This window comes from Cotesia glomerata, linkage group LG7 (assembly GCF_020080835.1).
Source record: "Cotesia glomerata isolate CgM1 linkage group LG7, MPM_Cglom_v2.3, whole genome shotgun sequence".
In the NCBI taxonomy this organism is placed as follows: Eukaryota; Metazoa; Arthropoda; class Insecta; order Hymenoptera; family Braconidae; genus Cotesia; species Cotesia glomerata.
In genome coordinates, this window is record NC_058164.1 from 2312831 (window position 1) to 2333758 (window position 20928).

General features: G+C 26.6%; 1 protein-coding gene across 3 annotated transcripts in view; it reads right to left on the reverse strand.

Moving 5' to 3' along the window:
* The window catches only part of LOC123269948 (acetylcholine receptor subunit alpha-type acr-16), a 262893-nt gene that overhangs the window by 9478 nt on the left and 232487 nt on the right, over positions 1-20928 (reverse strand). The gene's annotated exons all lie outside the window — the stretch shown is intronic.

Genomic DNA, 20928 nt, shown 5'->3' on the forward strand with positions numbered 1-20928 from the left:
CCATATAAGAAATTAAACATGCAGAAATTTTATTATTATTTTTATTGAATATTTATTTAATTACTGAGACAGTAAGATTGTTTGTAAACACACATAGCACAAATACTTCTCAACACACATGTCCTACTTTGTTGTTATACTTATCATTGTCAAACATGGATGCAAGGTGCCTTGCAGTTTGCTACCTTAAAGCTCGTAGCTATTTTTATTTTTTATTTTATTTTATTAGTTTTGTTTTATAATTATAAAAAATTGTTTGTTTTTGTTTTTTAATTAATTTTAAATCAATGACCTAACAATTTTATTATAGTCGGTGAGTATGAGAGTGGTTTATCAGGTCGAAAAGCCAGTTTCAAGTGGTACTTTGTGGTTTGAACAAGGCCATGAAATATGAGATTTACGGAGACATGATGAGGCTACTTGAAATTTAATAACACTTGTAATTCTTTTCTGCCAGCAATTTTTTGACTGTTTATTACACTTTTTTTTTTTTTTTTATTTTTACAGTGATAAAATTCAAGTTTAAAAATAGATTTATAATTTTATTTTTTTAATAAATTTTTTATTTTTTGAGAGAAAAAAGCGCAAAATTCACGAAAGAATTATAAATTTTTTTAAAAATAATTTAATTCGTTTCGATACTCGAAAAATTATATTAGCGATTTTCATATTGTATTAAAACAAGATAAAAATAAATTCAATAATAATAATGTGTTACAAACTCTATTGTTGATCAGTCAGTGAATTGGTTAATTTAATAATTAATTGAAAATAATTAAGCTCTTTTTAAAAGTAACAGAGTTTTGAGCTTTCAATATTTTCAAAAGTAATAATTTAATCAGTATTATATTTTGAATTGTTATCACCTTTACTAAAGAGTACATTTAAACTCAATTCAACCATTAACACTATTGCAATGTGTATCAGAGGTCCTTCGTGACAATGCGCTGTGTATTGTGTATTACAATCGGTCAAAACAATAAAATGTCGGGTAATATACATATACAGTAGGACCGTGAGTAATAAAGTGAATTAGTAAGGCTCACGGATGGGAATTAACCACCGAGCTCGTAACTATTGCTCGATTTGGAATGTCAAGTTCGATTCTATTCCCTCTTGCATTCACTGAGTTAAGCTTTCGAAATCACGTTTTAGTGATTGACATTCTTGATATTTATATTCCACATTGTTCATCTTTTTTTATACTGAGAAAAAAAAATTTTTGTTCAGAAATTGAAAAAAAAATTGTCAAATTTTCTAAAATAAAAAAAAATCGGCCCTGCCTGGGATGAGCGGGAATAGTTGTCAAATTGATTGAAGTTTTTTTTGAGAAAAAAAATAAAAAAAAAAGTGACCAACTTTGAAAAAATAACGATTTTGCTAAAGAAAAAACGATTATTTTACAGAATTGATCATAATTAATTTTTTTTTGTGTATTTTTTCGAAAGGTTCATTCAAAAACAAAAATTTTTTAAAAAAAAAGGTACCCAAAGGTTAATATCTAAAAAAGTTATGGCTATTTGAAAATAAAAAAGCTACTCTTGTGGGAAATTCATAACTTTTTTTGGGTTGGATGAAAAAATTTGAAATAATTCTCAAAAATGTCTTTCAAAGGGTAGAAAAGAATAAAAAAGTGTCAGCTAAATCTAAAGGGGCAGGTTGAAAAGTGGTCGATTTGGCATGGAATACCCCATATCGATACTGCCATTCTAATACGTCGTATCCCACATTTATAAAATTTTACAGCAGACAGTAAAAACGGTTCATTTTTAATATTGATTATATGGGATTCGACGGATAAAAATAATTGTTTAAGAATAGTTATTAAACTATTTGACCTTCAAATTTTTAATATGACTTTCATAATATTGTTATGATTCTATTTTTCAAAAAAAGTCAATTTGTTAAATTTTGTGGGATACGACGTATTAGAATGGCAGTATCGATATATTCTTGTGATAAGAAAATTTTCTCAAGAGTAGTACTTTTTTTTTTCAGTGAAAAGTTTCTATTGATAATTTTCTTGAATAATGATTAATCATAAATAGAATAAATCATAACAATAATTTTACCATCATCATTAAATCAACTGGATTTCATTTTGAAGGCACATGAATGTTCTTGTTATTAAAGTAAAAACCAATTACGAATAATTGTTAGTTTTTACGTAAATTAAATGTATAATTTATCCCTAGAACCAGAAGCAATTAATTTTTTAAAACTTAATGATTTTTCAGTTCATTTTGCCGGATCGATGTTGCCGGGAAAGCTGGAGTGGAATCTCAAAACGAACCGGGACAATGAGAAACGAGTCTATGGAAAAGTTACGAGGGTGGTGAGTATATGAGATGAAGTATATGTATATAGCATATACTAAGGGTGTATCTATTCTTCAGTGAGAGCACCGCTGAGAAATCGTTATAAGGATAGATAGATAGATAGATATACAGATATACCAGGATTTATTTTCCGGAAACGAGTGAGACAGAGCTGCAGTGATAAAGATCGACGATAAACGTTTACGTTGGTTGATATATAAAAGCCTCGAGCGGATCAAGATAACGTTAAGTTCCACCAAATGAGGAAAACGTGATGTGAGATGAGCTGGGCATCATGGGGATTAAACTCTCGTGATAATATATTTTTTTTTCAAGATCATTGTCTTAGTTCATTTATTTTTTCGGGTTTAACTTTTTTCTAATCATCGTCGATTCTGAAGAAAAAGCTTTCGTTAGGCTAACAAGGAATTTATTCAAGATAATTTTTACTATCTAGAAATTAATTTTTTACTGATTTTGTTCTGATTGAGGACATAGCTTTAGAATATTCTGTTATGTCTGTATGCTTTTCTTTGTACACAAAGCTGCGGATAACTATACAAAAAATATCGTGATAAAATTCTAGGTGGATTTCATCCTACCGCTGACTAAAGTCATTTCTATTATAAATCCTGTCAAGGATTCTAAGGAAAAAAAATATTCTCTATTTCCCGAGTCTATGTCGAGTTGGTTTTTACCGAAATCTGAAGTAGAAGAAACTTTGATGGGAAATGTCACTCATCGTAGCAGGATCAAGGCTAGAAACTCAAGATCTAGGGTTTTTTTTTTGTAGGATTATTTTGACAGTTGGTGACTTAAAAGAAGATATCGTTGTCGTGTAAGCTTTCTTCGGTCTTTGTTAAGGTAAAGTATTTTACCCTACTTTTACTATATAAAGATATAATTATAAGTAATTTTAATGAAAATATAAACAATTTTGAATTGATTGAAGTGCAAAATAACGCAGACAATTGAATATTAATATTTTGACAACGTTTTTAAGATAGACTATGAAAAGAGTAGTAGTTGAACAATTAATTCTGACAAGCCGCAGTAGTTGAACACTCCGGGAGCAGTAGTTGAACTAATAAAATATATGGCAATAGGCACACCAAAAATTTTCAACGTTTTATTAAAATATCCAAAGATTAATAACATATTATTGATTAATATTAAAAATAACACTGTGAATATTTAAGTTAATATTTTTTATGAATGACAAAGCAAATTTTCAACAAAACATTTAATTTGCAGTAATTAATACAAATCACAATTCTGATCATTAGTCTATAAACCTATTTATTAGAAGTTAGAGTGCTGTTGAAATTATACGGCCCCAGTTTGTTCAAGTTCTGAGTACCGCTTTGAAAATTGGGAGGTATAGTTAGACGCTAAAATTTAAAATCAAAATTATAATTTGTCTTTGCAAAAAATACGTGTTATTTAGAAAAGATTATTTCAATGGGTGGTAAAATTTTTTTTACTTAAAATGATGATGTACCGTTTTTTTTTTTACTGATTGTTCGGTTTAGTACACAGAAAGAAAGATTTCTTGACTGGAGAACAAAATTCTTGGCTCAGGAAAATTTTCGGGTGCCTGAAGGAAGACCGAAGTTGTGTTGGCCGAAGTAAAAATTTTTCTTGACATTTTATTCTTAGTGGAAGTAATTTTTTCTTAATTCAAATTATCATAAATACTTGATACAATAACTTTTTATATTTGATCAAGATTTTTAAATACTTTGGGGAAGCAGCGCCACCTACTTCAGCTGAGAAAAAAATTTTCTTACCTTGAGAAAATTTTTCTCTTGAATATTTGATACCCATTTTAGATTATTTTAGAGCGCAATTATACATATTGAATGAAAAAAAATGATTCAATATTATTTGATCTTCCCATTTGACATGTTAGTTAATAATAATATTAATGAAAACTTACATCAAGATATTTAATTTTTTGGAGCAAAAGAAAAATTTTCTCAAGACAAGAAAATTTACTTCTGTCAAGAACTTAATTTTTTGGAGCAAGAGAGAAATTTTCTCAAAACAAGAAAATTTTCTTGACTTAAATTAATTGTCTTGGATCAAGATACGTATTTCTCGAAGCAAGGAATTAATTTTGTTGGAATAAGTGAAATTTCTTGTGTCAAAAAAAAAATTTTTTTTCGCCCAAGAAAATAATTCGGAAGAAAAATATTTTCTTGGTTCAAGTGAACCTTTCTTTCTGTGTACCTTTTTCATGAAAAAAATAGCATCTATCGGCGATTCTCGACATGTCAACTTTTAAGTTAACAAAAATATAATTGTTTTGATTTATAACTGAAAAAACACAGAAATTAATTACTGTATCATTGAATAATTATAATATGCGCATATTACTTAGTATAATAAATTTACGGATTTTGTATTATAACAATTCGAAAAGTCTGTTCAAGTACTGGTCCCATTTTTATAAGTGTTCAAGTACTGGGTACTTTACCTTAGTTCAATTTTTCCAGTGATTTTTTTTGGAAATTATAAAAAAATTTATTAAATTACTGGCAATTAATAAAAGTGAAGAACACTTTGGTGAAGGTAAAAATTTCAGGGTGGCTGTTTGCCCTGGTAAACAATGAAAAAGTTTTTACCGATATAAAATCATTGAAGTGAACTTATGTGCTTTAATTGAAAATTTTAATTAATATTTAAAAAAATTTCAATAAATTTTAACGTAGTCTCGATATTACGGTTTATTTTTATTAAAAAAAAAAAAATAAATGATGATAATTCACAAAATTCGATACAAGACAAACTTTAATAACAATTTTAATGAAAATACTCTACCATAAGCTGGATATATAAATTAATCCAAGTTTAAGAGCGTATCCTACGAGAGCACGTTGTTAAATAAAGTTTATCAGCACGACAGTTAGACAACACAACGTTTCTAGTCCCCGTGGGTTGCCGCACAACTGCCAAAGTATTTAACCTAGCACGAGAATTGTATGCGATAAGAGTATGTACCTAGGTTATGCGCGCTTTCTCTCATGAGGATTGAAAGCTCGTCGTGTCATTAAGACTCTAAAAACTCATAATAATAATAATAATAATAATAATAATAACAATAATACTCAGAATCTTCAGTTCTGCTCATGAAAGATAAATTATTTTTAATTTTACAAAACTATAAACAACTACTTGATAACAATAATGAGTATGAGATGTGAAAGTTTTCGAAGGTAATTACATATTTTACATTGTTGCAAAGGATTCAATGTTAACCTACGCGTTAAAATTATGTATCGGGAATTTGACGATAAATTCTAATAGAACAAAGGCCTGAAAGTTTAGGTGTAATAAATCAGCCTCGAAAATAATTTAATCATACGTTGAGGATATGTAGGAACTGATATTCCCGAAAGTTTCTGATCTCTGTCTCAATCTATTCCCGAGAAAATATAGGACGCGTAAGGTAAAAGCCCCAATTATTGACGGGGGTCTAAATATTGACACCCTAAATTATTTTTAAATATATTAAATTATCTGTAATAAAAATAACGATCAAATAAATTTTTATTAAATTCTAATTAATTAAAAAATTGAAAAAAATCACATTCAGTTCAAAATATTAAATATTAATTATTAAAAAAAAAAATAAAGTTAGCACCAGTTCATCAAATCAGCTTACGAGCGTCTATTTGCTTAACAACTTTGGTTAGAAAAGCATTTTTTTTAACTGCCGAGTTTAAATTAATTTTTTCATGTAATTATATGATCTATTTTTTTTTTAATTAACAATATATGAAATATTTATAAAATTAAATAATCGAAATTAATTGTATGTTTTATGATATTTAAATAATGGGAGTCAATAACTAGTTCATAATTTTTATGGTGAATCCCATATTGACAGCCAGTCGACAGCGCTATGACGCCTTTTTTTTTTAAGTATAAAATACGTTATATACGCGATTATATTCAAGGCTTTTAACTGTCAAATAACTCGGCGTGTTTTAGTGTTAAATAAGTTTTTAAATAAATTGTTATATTTTTCATAATAATTATTCATTCATAGAAATTATTATTAATTAACTTTAATAATATTGATTACTTTATATCAAGTTTTTGATAAATAACAATATAACCAAATGATTCGACGCATGTGCAGTAGGGGCGTCAATAATTGGGGTTACGGTACGTCAATAATTAGATCAATCAGTTTTTTAACCCGTCAATAATTGGTGTATCCAGATCATATATTTAATTATTTAAAATTAATTAGTAAATATCACTGATTATCATTTTAAAAAAAGAAATTGATTAGTTAAAACATTACTGAAGACATTACCACAAACAAAATTCATCGATATTTATATTTGATTGCTTAAAAAAAATGAAATCATAACTTTTTCTCTTATAGCGTCAATAATTGGGGCTTTTACCTTAGTTGGCGCCTAAACGAAGCGCACTAATCAAGTCTGAGAAGCCCTGGCATAATTCATCATTATTATTTGACTTACATTGAATTTTTTTGAGATTGATTACTTTAAAATTATTTTTTTTAAGCAAAAAATGGTAATTTATTTTTAAAAATCGTCGAGATAAAAATGCCGAGTTCGACAAAAAAATTCTTAAGAACATGTAGTACATTTTTATGTCGGTAATTCAGTCTGGACCAGTGACAACAAATGCCAATTTAATATATCGGTTTGTTTATTTGAAACACATGTAAAATGCACTGAAAAAGGTTATCAGACTGACTGTAAATACTCTAAGCACTGCTTTAAAAAGTTAAACTAGATAATTTACTTTTGGTACTTTCTTGCAGTCTACATCAAAGTATAGCATATAAAATTTTTTGTTGATAATTAGTTTTCTACCCAAATCTAGCTGCATTTTAATAATTCTGGCTTATAAGTAATCTAAACTAAAATAAAGAATAACCAAAGAATTAAATCAATCTCAAAGATTATATTGGTTGTACGTTTATTAGTAATTTTTTTATGAAAGTTTATTTAGTTAAATATGTGATGTCTTGAGATAAGGCAGTTTTACGCGTGAACACTAACTATTTATTTATCATTTAGTTATTTTTTTTCAATGATTAAATTTAAAAATAAAAGAATCAATTTACGAAGGAATATTATTTACGTACTCCTGCCAAGTTTAATGATTTTTAGTAGATTTTATAAAAATCTAATTATTGCAGCCGTCCTCATGGCGCAACTTTTAAAAAATTTAGCCATTTTCTGACTCAGTTTATCGAGGTGAGTCAGACAATGTATACTGATAGAAGGATTTTGTTCTATTTAATAAGATTTAGTAACGGATACTAAATGATTTAGTAACAAACATTTCATTACCAAATATTTAGTAATAGGTACTAAATCATTTATTAAAGCCCATTCAGTTCCACCAAATAAATATTTAGTAGTATTTAACAAATTATTAATTGGTACTCAATAAATCATTTATTGGTTTCAAAGAAATTAATTTTTTAGCTAATTTTAGCGTGTAACCTAACTTTTTAACTTAAAATGAATATGAATAATTTTAAGTAAAAATATAAGGTATTATAAATAAAAGAATCTCATTAAATTATATTTTTTTGTTTGAGGCATTTATAAAATTTAAAATCAAACAAGTTTTTAACATATCAATAATAAACAAATTAAAAAATGTAAACTAAACTCCACTGAGAAAAGACATAAATAGAAGACATTTATTGAGGCTATGTGTGTTTTTAAAGGTTTAATAAATCTCCCAAAATCGAGCTGAATAAAATAATCTGTTAGTGAATAGGTTATGTATCACATAAATATTGGAATTAAAGCATAGCCATCTACCGACAATATTTGTCAAAGAAATATTTAGTACCTGTTACTAAATATTATTTGGTGGAACTAAATATTTATTTCCATGTAATATTTACGTCTACAAATATAAATAATGCTGTGAAGCGGAAAAGAATAGGAGTTACGGTAATTATTACGTGAAGCGTTCCACATTCACGTAACAGGATATTGGTAGGAAAGGATTGAGAAAGGAATGTGGAGAGGATCATCTTAATGTGAGTTTATAGAATATGCGAGAAAAAATTATTAGATAGCTCGGACTGGGATTCGAACCCAGAACCTTCCGAAGACATGTCGGCTACTCTACCATTTGAGCTATCCGGTCTATACTAAATTTCCTTTCGCTTATTCTATTTACATTAAGCCACACCGTCCATCTTACGGCAAGCATTTTTGCAAATATAAATAATGCTGTGAAGCGGGAAATAATAGGAGTTACGGTAATTATTACGTGAAGGAATAAGGCTTTGTTTATGTAAAGAAATCATTTATTAAACTGTAACAAATATTATTGATGGGTACAAAATATTTGTTTCTCCCAAATAAATGAATAAAAATTTTATTACTAAATCAGTTTAGTACTCCGTACTAAATCCTTTTATCAATGTAGTTCGTTCAAAAGTTTATATATGTATGTACTTATATGTCACAAATTAGTTCTAAATATTGTTTTCTTCAATTAGAAATTTATCCGGTTTCAAAATTCTGATTAACTTGGAACCTTTTGTTCCTAAACAGTTATTTAAAATTTGGACATTGATAATACAAATCTTATAATCTTTGAAATTGTTTGATAAATATTTGAGAAACTTTTTCTTTACAAGATAATTTTTTTAACAAAATTAGTTCTAAATAATTTTAAATTTATTATTGAATTTTGTTTTTAATCAATGAATTGTTATACATTATTAGCATTAATATTATTTTATTAAAAATAAATTTTCTTTATTTAAAAAATCTACTTCCATTTCGACTGCCGAATGGTCTTTTTTTATTCAACAATTACTTGGTCAAAGAACGTCGCAATATTTTGTTAAAAATTTAAATATTTATCGGTCCTACATGTCCTTAAAAGTAAAACAAGTTATTATTGATGTGAAGCACGTTTTTATATCAAAACTAATGTCAACCTTATATATTTGGCTTTGAAAGGTTACAAGATAACAAAAGAGGTTTTATTCTCGAGAGGTAAATATTTCAAGATCAATACCGGTGAGAGTTAGTACCGGTGAACTAGGCATTAATTCTTAGCATTGGCAGGAAGAAGAGTTTGTTGAAACAGGATATATATATATATATATATATATATATATATATATATATATATATATATATATATATTCTTGTGAGTAGATGTATATATTTATCGAACAACGAAGATTAACGAGCCTGGCTCTTTGCCAGTTGCCATGAAGCTCAAAGTAACCCGTTAATTTTTTATTTTTCCTCTGTTTCCACTCATTCACTTCTCTTTAAACTGGAAGGTAATTAATACATCTTATGATACCGACGCAGCCTCAACTTCCGGTACTCTTTTCATCTTATTCCTGTCACGTATAAAAAACTAACTATCGAAGCAAAATATATATCGTTATCGTTATCGTTAAATAAATGATTAATCGTACCGATGCTTCCGCCAATTAACACTCTTCCAGGAACCTGAATTATTGCTTCTATACACGAATTCCCGACATTGCAGCCATTCTTTTTGCAACCGCCCGAAAATTTTTTACTCCCAGTGACATACTATTAATTTTTCTATAAAGAATGCAGTAGAAATTTATAAAAAAAATATGCACTTATACACAGACATACATACGATAAAATACTACAAGTTTGATATATGTTCTCAGTAAATTCATGGGCTTCAAAACTATTCACCAGCAAATTTATATACGTGATATATATTTTTATGTTATGAAATTTTTTTTACCACAATAATTTTAATTAAGATATTAATTATGAGCATTAATAAAATTATAAATAAAAAATTTTTTTACGAGGTGTCAGTTTGTTAAAAAAGAAATAAGTTGAGCAATTATAAATTATTTCAACCGAGAAGTTTAAAAAAAAATTATATAATGAGAAGTTCATTGACATTTTGTTTAAAATGCGAGTGGAATAAAAATTTCCATAAAAAGCTTAACAAAAAGTGAATTATAAATATTTATAAAAATAGTAAAGACGTTGAAAGAGTGTTTTGTTGTTAAATTGACGTAGGATGAAAGATTGTCGTATGAAAGTAAAGCTTCATCTTGCCTAATTATGTTTGAAATTTATTCATAGAAGCTGGTCGGGTTGGGCGTTATCAAGTTGCTCGCTGTTATGTTACTCAGTACAGAGTTTACTCGCGGAAATAAAAGTATCCACTCTTTTCTTGTAGTTTGTATAATGCTACAGGCGGGTTGTTAAGTAGTTGTGTGCACATAGAGGAGGCATTAGCTGGTACCAAGCACGGGATTGTTAGGCAGCGGTATTACGACATACTATAGTAAAGTATAAATAAATATAATAACACACACACAGACTCTTATCGCGGAGCTTTTCTAGGAGGAATATGCCCCATAAATTCCCTCGAACTTGTTCTCGGTCTCTTTCTCGAGAAGCTGGCAAGGACATTCATTAACATTGCAACGCCTCTTAATTTAAGTCGTCAGAGTTACCTTTTCTCAGCATATAATATATAATATATAATAGTTGGGTTAGACGTCGTTGTTCGCGTCTTGTATATGAAAAACCGACTGCGTCGTACGATCCGAGGGGATTAAAAAATTTCCTCTCTGGAGAACGCTTACTGTAAACGGTTCCGACATTTGCTCGCTAATTCTTTTCCTTAATACTTTTAAACTCTTTTATATTAGCTGAATAAGCTTTGGAATGATTTAAAATAAGTTTACAAACATCTTTTGCGTCTCACTTTTTTTTTTTCATTCGATGAAGTGATTAAGTACTCTAGGGTGGCCCAAAAAACTGAATTTTTTATTTTTTGAGTCTCAGATTAAAATACTTAGTTTCAAAACACTTAAAATAATTAGTTTATTATGTTTTAGAGATTCTCGTCAAAAATTAGCTTAAAAAAATTTTTTTTACGGTTCGCTCAAGATTTTTAAAAATATTAAAAATTTTCAAAAATTTATTTTTTTGTTTTTATTTTTTTTCGTGTTTGAAAATTATGAATATTTTGAAAATTTCAAATTGGTATTTTGATTTGGCACTTAGAAAAAAATTCATTTACTTCATAATTTTTTATTATCGGCGGTTAGATCCAATCCGACGAGTTACTTTCAATTATTCTTTTAATCCTTTCTAAATTAAAAAATTTCAAAAATCTTAAGCAGCCTCCCTTATGAAAAAAAAATACAAAAAAAATATATGTTGAAATATATAAAAAATATGTATAGTAAATATATTTTTAACAACTAACTTTTGGCCGATTTTCATATATATTTTAGATATATTCAAGATATATCTTAAAATACATAAAAAATACATAGCTAAAAATATAAAAAAAATATATTTTGAATATATCTAAAATATATTTAAAATATATAAAATATATATGATAATCGGCCGAAAGTTAGTTATTAAAAATATATTTACTATACATAATTTATATATTTTTTATATATTTTTAATATATTTAAAATATACTTTTTATGTATTTCGATATATATTTTTTTAATACTTTTTTTTTTCATAGGAGTTTCAAGAACCAAAATATCGACTTCAAATTTTCCAAAGGTAAATAATTTTTAACCTAAAAAATAAAATAACAAGAAAAAAATTAAAAAAAAAAAGTTGAATTTTTGACTGTTTTAGAAACTTTTACAAATTTTGAGCAACTCCTAAAAAATTTTTTTTTTTAACTATTCTTTGGAGAGCGCTATTAAATCAAGATAAACTAACATATTTTTATAAGAGACTCAAAAAATAACAAATTAGTTTTTTTGAGCTATTCTAGAGTATGCGGAAAAAATAATTATAAAAAATTACTCTATTAGCAAATATTCAAATTCTATGACAGTACCTTATTCTGCTGCTGGTGGATGTTTTTGTTGGGTTGATAAATAGCGGGATTTTAAGGAAAACGGGCAGCTGTGCGGGTGTGTAGGTAAGGCTGATTAATATACTATATAAATAAAGAGAGAGTGATGTAGAGAGAAAGAGAGAAAGTACAGAGATAGCTTACTCGATATTTATTTCATTTCTTTAGGACTTTAGTCTAACAAATTAGTGAACTTTTTACTTTTTATTCTAACTATTTTTAATCCTCAAGGAATAATACTTAAAGCCGCTACTGAGCGCTGACTTATTCTACTTGATTCACTAAATTTGTTATCCAAGTCGTTGGTTTAAAATTATATTAATCGTCATTTAGTTAAATTTTTTAGATTTATGCTTTAGTTTGCATGCTCATTATATTTCTAACTTATTGGTGCGAGTGGGCGTTAATTAGTAATTTTATTAATTACAGACATAACTCACAAGTTTGTTTACTATTTATTATTCATTCAATTAACTTTTTAATTATATTATTAGTTTTTTTTAACGAGGATCTGAGGTCACCGTGAATTTTTTAACGCACATTAACATAGCAATTAAAATTTTAATTAAGTCGCTTTAAATTTTTTACGTGAAATTCAATGTATAAATAAAAAAAAAAAAAAACTTCTTTTATTCCATTCGTGGACTTTTTTGAATAAATGACCCCCATTCTCAATTTTAAATTAATCAACTCAAATTCAACTTTCAGATCATGTAAAAAAAAACAGCAATTATAGTTAAATAATAATATAATTGACAACAGCGGTCAAAGATCCTCGGTGACATTTAATGGTGCAATTTAAAGTGGCGGATCAAGAGGGAGATTAATGCCAATCTCGATCAGCCGTGAGTCGGTGAGTATTCAATATTCAATCATTACTCGATTTCGTCGATCCAATTTAGGTACATGTCAGTGTCGGTGACTCGTAAATGTTCAATATCTATCTCAACATGTAAATCAGGTATTCCTGATCCTCATGACCAAAGAGCTGCCGTTCATTTTACGTTTAAACAATTGTATTTAATTTCAGTTTATCGCATTTTCATTTTCGACAAATTGATTTTATCTACCTAACTGCTAACTCATTTAACCTAAATAATTACGTAATCATCGAATTTAATTATAAGTACTTGAGATTTTACAGCCAATTTACTCAAATATATAATACTTTATCGAATAACGTTGGTTTAAAAGTTTTAAGGGGTTAGAGGTAGTAAAAGATATGAAAAAATGAGAATTTTCAATAATTTTTTTTTGCCAGTAAATCATTTTACTTTATAAAAGTAATAATATAGCATCATTACACAATGTTTTGACTTGACTTCACGGAAATTTGAAAAAAAAAATTGATAATTCCAAAAATTATGGCTATTTGTGTTAACCCAGTCCTAAAAAAAGTTCCTTGCGGTGATCATCATAAATCCTTGGAGATTTATCGAAAATCAATCGGACAAAAAAAAATTAGTTTTGTTAATAGATAATCTTGTGCCTGATCAAAGCTTTTTTGTTTTTTTTTTAAATTAGCAAAATCGCGGCCTCAGGAAATTTTTCTCTAGATTTTCGGGAAAAAACCAACAGTTAATTGTTTAAAAAAAATCGAAATTTTGAAAAAAAAAAATCTTTCGATCAGGCACTAGATTTTTATGTGTTTCAAAAGCTGTATAAATTTCATTGAAATCTAATAAGCGGTTTTCGAATGACAGTGATCACCGGTTTAGAAAAAATAGTTTTGAAAAAAACGCATTTAGAGTTTTACACTCTCGAGAGCTACCTGCTCTTCAGCGTTCAGGAGTGCCTGAGCACCTTTTATTATTAATCCACTGATAGAAGGATTTATTTGTATCAAAAAATATTTGTTAATAGTTAACAAATCATTTATTAGAGACTACTTTTTAGTATTAAACAAATATTTCTTAGTATTTAAAATGATTTGTTTGTATTTAATAAATCTGGTATTCATTTATTAAATATTAATAAATCTTTTTAAATACTGAGAAATATTTGTTAAAGACTAAAAAATGGTCTCTAATAAATGATTTATTAAATATTAACAAATATTTTTAATTATAAACAAATCCTTCTATCAGTGTCGAATAACTCGAAAAGTATTTGTCAGATTCACGTCAAATTGTCAGAGATTATTTTTAAGATATTATACTTAAAAAAAATGTAAAAAAAAAATTGATTTTTTGAAAATTCTGACCACTTCTATTCTAACCCCTTAAATAAAAAATAAAAATTTAATTATAAATATTTTTAAAAAAAATCTATAATTATTCGAATAATTTATTCGTCCGATAAATTGATTTCTTGTTTCCGAATTCGCTGGTCTGTTAATTATCCGACCGGTTTAATTTTCAAAATTGGATTACTATCTATGAACATATTTTATCTTCATTAAGCTTAATAACACCGAATTTAAATTTAACGGTTAAATTAAAATAAAAATAAAAAAAAAAAAAGGTAAAAATATATGAATTAATGGCTTTAATGTGATACTGACAGAGATTTAATTTTGGATCGACAAAACCAATTAAACAGCGTAACCACTGAATTCTATTTAAAATATCTGATTTTATATCAATTGATATGTGCATTTTTATTTACTTTTTTTTTAAATTACTGTTTAATGCATACATTTATGTTCAATATAAATGCCGTTTTTATTTTTAAAAACACTACAGAAGAGAAAAATAATTAGTTTTTAATTTTCAATCAATTTATTATTTAATATTTCAAACTTTAACAGTTCAAATTTTTTTTTTAATAACATCAATCATTATTATTATTATTATTAGTTATCTTAAACACATTCGTACACACGCAAGCTGCTCGTAGGGATAAAAAGGATAAATAAATTTTAATTCAATGATAAATAATAAAACTAAACTTACTCGAAGGCAAATAAATATTTTTAACTACTGACTAATTTAATTAGCGAAGTAACTAATGCTATTTTAATGTGTAATTGATTTATGAATTATTTCTCAATACGGAAGAATAAGACAAAACAAGGCTAGAAAAAATTTGGAATGTCCCTCGTCGGCATAAAAATAAAAAGTGTATGTGAGTCATTTTTTAAAAATCTCCTGACATTTTTAAAATATTATGAATATGCGCGATTGATATTTCAATAAAAACGTTGTTTAGTGTTATGAAAACCTGCTTAAAAAAATACGGAAATTGTTCTATGAATATTTTTTCCATTGATTGTTATTTCGTTTGCGGTTATTGAAGCGTAGTGTCTTTGAAAAACATGGAATAATCAATTATTTGTTACAATTTATAATGAAGAACAAGTATGCATAACAGGGATGTAATTAGAAAATAGAATTATTACGGTCCAAAAGAATCAATAATACTACACAGTATATTGTACAATTGTAACAATAATTTTAAATTCTCAGTAATAATTTTAATTGATAATTAAAAAAAAAAATCTACACTGAGAAAAAAAAGTACTACTTTTGAGAAAATTTTCTTGTCACAAAAATACACGCATAAATAGTATATTACACTATTAGGGCAGAAAGTTTGAGATTTCTGCACTGCGCGTCATGATGCCCGAGGCGTAGCACGAGCGAAGCGAGTGCTGCTGGTCGGGGATGGGGGGGAGGGGGCGGCATCAAATAAAAAAAAATTAATGTAAAATCAAATAAAAAATAATTAACAAACATTTTTTTTGAAAAATTTTTAGATTAAATAAAACTGAAATTTCTTGAATTCAACAAACATAATAAAGATTATTCTCGGTTAAAAATAAAAAAAAACGAACATATTATCTGAAAATTAACAATAATTAATAAAAATTAAATTAAATTGTTGTAACTGCGTACATTTTTCTAAATAATTCATTAATTAAATAAAGTTGATCCATTTTACACACGTCACTGTCAAACTGAATCTCAGTACGTTACAACCTGGTTATAAGTTACATCGGATGATCTACTCACTCTTATGGCAGTTATATCTCTATCTATATATGAAACATTTCATGTAAGTAGAAGAAAGAAAGAAAGAAATATTAGAAATATAACCAATTGTATTGTACCATCAATCGTAAATGATCAGCGTATACAAAACATAGTTAGTAACAAATGACTGATGTCAGTCGCGGTAACGAAAGCATTTTATGCTCCCGCTGTTATAGAGGGCGAATGTGTAACTTTACCAATGCACGAATCTTTAACTTTCTGCCTTGAAATAGGTGCAAAAGATGCGTACTTTCGACCGAGGTATAAAGAAAAATGATTTTGTTGAAATAACAAAAGACGGGATAACTGAAAAATATGCTCTGGTAACAAATGAGTGTAGTTATAGTAACAAACCTATTAATCGCATTAACAAAATGTTTCAAGTTGTACTAACAAACCAGTCTGTTAAATCACCGAATCAATTTGTTGTCCTAACCGAATCATTTTATTGCAATAACAAAATTAATTTGTTGCTAAAATATTTTCCAAATCAGATATAGCTGATTATAGCATATTTTTAAATTATGGATTCTTATAAAATTTACTGTAACAAATTTATTTGTTATTTTAATAGAATAATTATGCTATTTCAATAAAAAAATTTGTTATACCAACTAAATTATTTTGTCGAATCTACTTAAAGATTTTGCTATAGTAACCAAATTGTTTTGTTGTTATAACATATCAATAACTTGCTATAATCTAAATTTTGTTATTTTAACATATAATTTATTATCCCTATGTTAACAAATTCATTTCTTACTAGAACATACTTTAGATTATTTCAACAAAATTTTTTTCTGCGTATATATATTTTTGATAATTTTTAAAAATATATTTTCTTGTCTCGAGAATTGATCGAATTAATAGAATTATTTTTTGTTTAATTCAAGTGAACCTATTCATTTGTTAATCTAAAAAAAATTAATGCCAATATTATGCCAATTATTTTGTCAAAAAACCAAAATTTATTTTAAACGATTTTTGAGCCAAGAAATTTTTTTCTGGACAGAAATTTTTTTTTTCTCAGTGTATTATGAATATGTAATCTAATATTGTTCCGACAACAATAATAATAAGTTGCTAGATAGAATTGTTCATTTATAAGTAATATTAGTCGAAACAAAAAGTTTTATCTCGAAATAATGTCCTATTTTATCTGAGTCTTCCGTAAATATATATGTATGTCTTATAATATTTCCATGAGAATTTATCTCTGGGAATTTGAATGAGAATGAATACAAGAATTTAAATTAACATATGCATTTTAGTTAAAAGCATAAATATTGAATATGTTTGCATTTATTGTGTTAATCATTTAAGTACGGCGTTTAATTAGAAACGAAAAAGAACTAAAGTGGTTTTGAAATTTATTGTATTTTTTTTATTCAAATTAGTCTTCTTCACAAATTAAGGTAAATTAAAATATAAGTTTTATTTGGTTGTTTTTGTGAATATGTATATTATAATGAAAGACCGGAAATGGATTGCATTTACGTAGATACCCCACATTTACCTCATACCTTTAAAGCTCTATATTTGTTCGATAAACTTTACTTTTTAGAATTTTTTATCCGTGCTTTTTCATTATTTCTATTTAACAAAAGGATCCTCTCTATGCAAGGTTTTGCATTTTTTCCATTTCCGATTTAAAGAGTGATTCCGGACCGTGCTCTAAACTCAAATATTGACCCAAAGTCCACCCATTTCGACTGCATTACTACACTCTTGTACACTAAGGTCTGTATTTTCCATCTGTTTACCCCTTGCGCACTCATACATATCTCATCTCCAACGAGGTTTTGCTTCTCAAGTCAACTTTCGTGAAATAGAAATAAAAAATTCTAGAAAAATGAAAGACCTTGTACCGGTAAAAAATAAAAATAAAATTTTTGCTCTCAAGTTAACCTAGATAAAATTCAACGAAATGAAATAGGATAAAAAACAAACTTTATTTTTACTTCTTGATCGATTATTTACCCCGTAAATTTTATTTTTTAATCTCAGTGTAAATCTCAAAATTAATTGGCTTACATAAGATCGAAAGAAATGTCAAATTGATTTAAAAAAATTTATATATACACTGATAGAAGGATTTAGTTCTATTTAATAAGATTTAGTAACGGATACTAAATCATTTATTAAAGCCCATTTAGATCCACCAAAAAAATATTTAGTATTATTTAACAAATTATTTATTGGGACACAATAAATCGTTTATTGGTATCAAAGGAATTAATTTTTTAACTAATTTTAGCGTGTAAACTAACTTTTTAACTTAAAATAAATCTAAATAATTAAAATAAATCATTTTAAGTAAAAATATAAAGTATTATAAAGAAAAGAATCTCATAAAATCATATTTTTTTGTTTGAGACATTTATAAAATTTAAAATTAAACAAGTTTTTAACATATCAATAATAAACAAATTAAAAAATGTAAACTAAACTCCACTGAGAAAAGACATAAATAGAAGACATTTATTGGGAGTATGTGTATTTTTAAAAATTTAATAAATCTCCTAAAATCGAGCTGAATAAAATAATTTAAGTTAGTGAATAGGTTATGTATCATATAAACATTGGAATTAAAGCATAGCCAGCCATCTACCGACAATACTTGCAAAAAATATTTAGTACCTGTTACTAAATATTATTTGGTGGAACTAAATATTTATTTCCATGTAATAGGGCTTTGTTTATATGAAGAAATCGTTTATTAACCTGTAACAAATAATATTGATGGGTACAAAATATTTGTTTCTCCTAAATAAACGAATAAAAATTTTGTTACCAAATCAGTTTATTATTTCGTACTAAATATTCGTATCAGTATATATATAATATATGTCTGTAGCTTTAACGAGATTTGTATCAAATAGAAAGTCTTTTGTATCACCCGATTAGCTAAAATAAATATAATCATCACTTTCAACAATTCAATCCCGTAGCTTTGTTACTGCGGTTTCAGACTACCTCTCGGAAATTCGATCTTCCAATTACTGGCCTCATATATATATAACTGTAGACGTGTTAGTCTCCAACAGTCAACAGAATATGTTCTCTATTTACTCTTTATGAAACTCCATTTCTCTTCAGTATTATTTGATAACAAACGATAACAATTGAGAGCTCCTGAGTATGGGTATGAGTTATAACTACAATCTATACATTTATAGACATATATAGACATACATATCTATCGATCAATTTTTTTGTACATGTTTTTATTTAAATTTGAATGAGAAGAAAACTTCTACCAAAAATTGTTATATTCAATTCGTGATACGATTCTATTGTATACTTTGACTACTAAGAAAAAGTGAATCAAAATTTTACCAGATTTATTTTAGTCAACATTCTATATAATCTTTTATTGATTTAAAGACTCATTAAATTCATATATGCATCGAATATAATAATTTTTATTTGTGGTCGACTCAAAAATAACAGAGTCATTGAACTTTGAAAATTTGAGCTTTTATCAACTAGAGAATAAAAAATAACTGTTTTTTTTTAATTTACTCGTAAAAAGTAAATGTTGTTTTATTACTGTGTTCGATATTTCAGCAAAATATTTTGTACAACAGTTTAAATAACGTTTACAGTGTGCTAAAAATTTAACATTTGAGTTTACACATATGGCAACATGTTGAGTTTATATTATGTAAATATTTTGTCTTGAAGTAAAACGACGCAGTAAAAAGTGCATTCTACGACCTCAGGTACTTGGAGTGGTCAAAGGGCTTCTTTGATGATATGAGGTTGACTCTACCCTATCTGGGTAATGCAAGACTATGTAAACGTATTTACTTTATAATTTAAACACATATTTTAATCTTATTTACACATTTATTTAAGTAAAACTAAAAGCAGATTGTTAAATAGTTTTACGCGCAATTTTCTTTCCAAATAAATTTTTTTAAGACTAGTTTTCGAGTGTATTTTATGTAAATAGCGCTGAAACTTAATTAAAAATTTTATTTTTATTCGCGACTAAGACAGTTTATTTACGAGACTTTGAATTCAAAACTTTAGTCAAGTTGGTTTTACTTTTTTACTTTGAACTGAAACAAATTATCAACTAAAATTTATCGATTCAATAATTATCTACTGATAGAAGGATTTAGTTCTATTTAATAAGATTTAGTAACAGATACTAAATGATTTAGTAACAAACCTTTCATTACCAAATATTTAGTAATAGGTACTAAATCATTTATTAAAGCCCATTTAGTTCCACCAAATAACTATTTAGTAGTATTCAATAAATGATTTATTGGTACTCAATAAATCGTTTATTGGTATCAAAGAAATTAACTTTTCAACTAATTTTAGCGTGTAACCTAACTTTTTAACTTAAAATAAATCTAAATAATTAAAATAAATAATTTTAAGTAAAAATATAAAGTATTTTAAAGAAAAGAATCTTATTAAGTTATATTTTTTTGTTTGAGACATTTATAAAATTTAAAATTAAACAAGTCTTTAACATATCAATAATAGACAAATTGAAAAATGTAAACTAAACTTCACTGAAAAAAGACATAAATAGGAGACATTTATTTAAGGAGTATGTGTGTTTCCAAAGGTTCGATAAATATCCTAAAATCGAGCTGAAGAAAATAATCTGAGTCAGTGAATAGGTTATGTGTCACATAAACATTGGAATTAAAGCATAGCCATCTACTGACAATACTTGCCAAAGATATATTTAGTATCTGTTACTAAATATTATTTGTTGGAAATAAATATTT